General features: G+C 31.3%; 1 long non-coding RNA gene across 3 annotated transcripts; it reads left to right on the top strand.

Annotated features, from left to right (window-relative positions):
* Positions 1-382: 382 nt before the first annotated feature.
* On the top strand, positions 383-3,851 carry LOC110723815. 3 transcript variants are annotated; one of them, XR_002511771.1, is made up of 6 exons: positions 383-548; positions 1,344-1,463; positions 1,554-1,628; positions 1,697-1,774; positions 2,810-2,896; positions 3,499-3,851. It is a non-coding gene; the product is annotated as an uncharacterized LOC110723815 (long non-coding RNA). The 3 variants fall into 3 exon arrangements; XR_002511770.1 differs by having other exon boundaries at positions 384-548; positions 1,713-1,774; positions 3,502-3,851; XR_002511769.1 differs by having other exon boundaries at positions 384-548; positions 1,713-1,774.
* The last annotated feature ends 315 nt before the right edge of the window (positions 3,852-4,166 follow it).

Raw genomic sequence — 4,166 nt, 5'->3', positions numbered from 1 at the left:
GGTCAAAGTGTGTTTTTGGGGTTTTTTCAGGGAACGTTTGAGATTTAACTTAATAATTGATGTGTTTTTAGGATTCCAAACCCGCTCAATTTTTTGGACCAAATTGAGTTGGGTTAGCGGGTCGGGCTGTGGTTGAATACCTCTAGGCCAGGTTATCCATCAATTATGTGTACATTCTATAACCATTATAAAAGTGCAAAAGAATTCACTGTAGCTTGTGAATAGTTCTTTTGCGTGCTATTACATAGACGCCCCTGAATTAAATGAAATGCCAAATTTGCCCTTGCTGCCAGTTGTTTCCTACCTTGCCCCAACATTACTGAATTGCCAATTATGCCCCTTCTTCCCACCGACTTACTTGGCCTTGCTTTCTCACCGACTTCCTCACCATCTTTCCCCTCTGTCTGAAGGAAAAAGGGTCAGAGTATTTAGGGGAAACAAGGAGAGAGAAACCTGGAGAGAGAAACTTCTGCAACTCAAGACCAACGATTGTCCTTTCGAGTTTCGATGAGGGTGCTTCGATTTTCCGATCTCGTCACATTCATCAGGTCCGATCTCGTTTCTCTTTCTCAATTTAGTTTCAAATTTTTGGGCTTTACTTATTCGATTGTCGTGGATTTTTTGCATATACATTCCTGTTATTTTCGATATGTTTTCGAATTTTTTGGGTTGAATCTTTGTGGGTGTATTTCTGATTAATCGTTTTGTTTTCAATGGGGTTTATTTGATCAATTTGTTTTCGTTTTTTTGGGTTTATTTGTTTGTTTTTTTTTTTTTTTTCGATTTTTTAAGGGTTTATTTGTTCTATTTATTTTCGTTTTCTGGGTTGAAATTTAGTGCCTTCTTTGATTGTTTGGTGGTTTTTTCGGGTTGAATTCGTGTGATTTATCGTTTTTTGGGTTGATTTTTTATATTGCTAGTAGCATTATTGTCTGATTTGTAACAAATTGTTGATCTACATGTACAATTCTATCTCCCGTTTCTCTTTCTTGTTCTAATTGGTTCAGTTTTCATCTAGCCTTTAATATGAATAGCTTACTTGTTATCTTTCTTTTTTTTTTTTGGAAGATTGTTAATTGCATGTTGAGATTGATTTTGGATTGAATTGAAGCCAAAAAATGTGAGTAAATACAAATTCTATTATAATAAATGTTAATTCAAGCGGAGTGCGGGGAATCTATCTAAACTTTTTTAAAATTTCAAACCTTATGTAAATAGAGTAGTTTTAATAGGAGATCCAATATTTTCATAATGTAAATTACATTTTTGTATGGGATTTTTTTTTTTTTACTCTAAAGGTTGGTATCAAACCATGCTTAATGTATGCTAATCTATCTTTGCAGATATTTTATCTGAGAAGGAGATGCACTTGACTGGAGTTTATGATTTAGTTGCTGTGTTAACTCACAAGGGTAGAAGTGCTTATTCAGGGCACTATGTTGGTTGGGTGAAGCAAGATAATGGTTAGTGGTGGAAAAACATATGTTTAAGCTATCTCTGATACGAAGTATTATTCTAGATTTTTCAATTCTTATAGATTTTGTTGCTTCCAGGAAAGTGGATTGAGTATGATGACAACAACCCAATTCCCTAATGAGAAGAAGACATTGTGAAACTCTCTGGGGGAGGTAAGCTAAATGTCTACTAACCTGCTGCTTTCTTACGAAATTTACTTCTAAGCGCCGCTTTCTTATAGATTTTGTTGCTTCCAGGAAAGTGCGTTCCTCAATCCTCCAATGCCTTCAATTTTCAGTATCCTTTCATTCTTTGGCAGGTATCTTTCTTTGTTTATTTATGTTTAGTCCATTTCTCAGGTTTTTTGGGATGTTTAGTCTGTTGAATTTGAATTCTGGGATTTGGGGTTTTATTTAGTATTGTTGGATTTCTATGTTGAGGGAATAAATGAATTTTATTTGTGTACTTTGATCCAAAAAGTGGTCATATGCAGAATTTTCTTAACCTCAAACTGCTGCATCATGACACTTTGTAAGGGTAGAATAAGAATTGAATTGATTGTTGTCCTTGTGAAGATTGTTTATACTGTTTTTGCTTCAAATGCCTTGTATAGCTTTAGCCTTTAGATCGAGGACTTGGATTGGTCTAATAATATAAAAGAAACTGATTCTTGTTTAGAGTTTTTTTTTTTTCCTTTTTTTGACAGGGTGTTTTTAGTTATTGAACTTCCCATATTGTTTATTATCCTATTTGAGCTACCTGGAGTATTTACTCTTGTGTAGTTTCTTTGGTTAGGTGGAGGAATTTGGTTATGCTATCATTATGATTTGGCTATTTCACATGTCATGGTGCTATTTATTGAATGTAATATTATTTAGCCTCTTTAATGGATGGTATAGGGTTATATGAATTTCATGGTTATTGTATAAGAAGTGAATTGGAGCTTAATTTGCATTAGATTTTTTTGCTCTAATGATTGCGCTCTTAATGATTTGTACAGCTGTGAGTTATATAATTGTTGGTGCTTGGAGTTAAAGAAGGGTGGTGATAGATTTTTTTGTGAATAAGTTTGGGAATAGCGGTCTTGTTAACATACTTCGTATATGGCATTGCAGCAAACTTAATTGATATTATTATGTACTTTTACCAAAATTCAGTGAGAGTTATATTGTCAAGATTAATCTTGTGTCTCCTCTCAACTTCGTTGTATATTTGTAATGTTTGTCCATGCTACTGATCTTCTCTTAAATTTTGTGCAGTGTTAAGCAAGTTGCAATTATTGGGTCCCAGTTTCTATTGAACTTACCGAACATTTTTGTACAAAGGTGTTGATTTATTTTTGATCTTTTGATAGGTAAATCTGTACCGAGTGCTCCCTGCATAACCGGAGGATCTACGGTTGCTTCATCAATTCTGTCTGCCTGTAGTGCTCAGTTTAATTGTGAGTTTTTTTTCCTTTACATTCTGCATTGTAATAGGTTTGTTGCTTAATTGGTATGTTATCTGTTGATGCATGTATGATTTTGATTTTGGAACTTTTGTGGTGGAGAGTTTACTTCCCAGACTCTGGGCATCGTAGGATAGTAAATTAGTGTATAAGTGATGTCCATGTCATGGGATTGATTGCAGCAATCTGCTAAGAAAGGAAAAGTGATGTCGGTTTGACGTTCGTGTCATGGGATTGATTGCAGCAATGTAAATTATTTGTAGCATTACTAAAAGATCATTGTCCTATTGAATGATTTGACATTGATATACTGTAAACCAAATTATATTATATTGGTACAATTCCTAAGTTGTGAATTTACCATAACAATTAACAACTTCAATAGATTTATTATACTTCATGTCCAACATTTTTAGAGTAGCAATTTCCGACTTGAAAGTCGATGTCTTAAAGGAATTTTAGTTATCAAGTCACTATTTTCTATGAGAAGTACTCAGTTGATTGTTGATTATCTGAAACTGTGAAGAAGTCATAAGATAATTTAAATTGTATTATACCTATAAATCTATAACTATCCTTAATTCTTCTTGCTTCAGCAGGTGGATGAGCCAACTCGCTTGACACCAAGGAAGAAATCAATTAACCCACCAAGTATGACATCAATAGATGAACTCCGAACACCTGACTTTGAAGCCTTGTTGAAATCATTTTGGGACTTGAGGTTTGGAAAGCAGACAAAAGATGATGTGAAACATATATACGGACAAGAGGGTGTTTTAACTAAAGTAAGTCAGTAGTTTAATTGTAAGATGCATCTATAGTATTATGTAGAAACAATGTACACTTATACATTATATGTAATATGTATACAAACCATGTAGCTTCAATTTCCTTAGATAATCAAAGGTCATTGTACTACTCTCTGCTTATTGATGTGTAAGAGTGATAATTTACATTGTAAAATCTTATTATTATTATTATTTATTATTATTATTATATTATTATTATTATTATTATTATTATTATTATTATTATTATTATTATTATTATTATTATTATTATTATTATTATTATTATTATTATTATTATTATTATTATTATTATTATTATTATTATTATTATTATTATTATTATTATTATTATTATTATTATTTATTATTATTATTATTATTATTATTATTATTATTATTATTATTTATTATTATTATTATTATTATTATTATTATTATTATTATTATTATTATTATTATTATTATTATTATTT

Source organism: Chenopodium quinoa, unplaced genomic scaffold (genome assembly GCF_001683475.1).
Source record: "Chenopodium quinoa cultivar QQ74 unplaced genomic scaffold, ASM168347v1, whole genome shotgun sequence".
NCBI lineage: Eukaryota > Viridiplantae > Streptophyta > Magnoliopsida > Caryophyllales > Amaranthaceae > Chenopodium > Chenopodium quinoa.
This window is presented reverse-complemented; position numbering and strand designations above follow the sequence as displayed.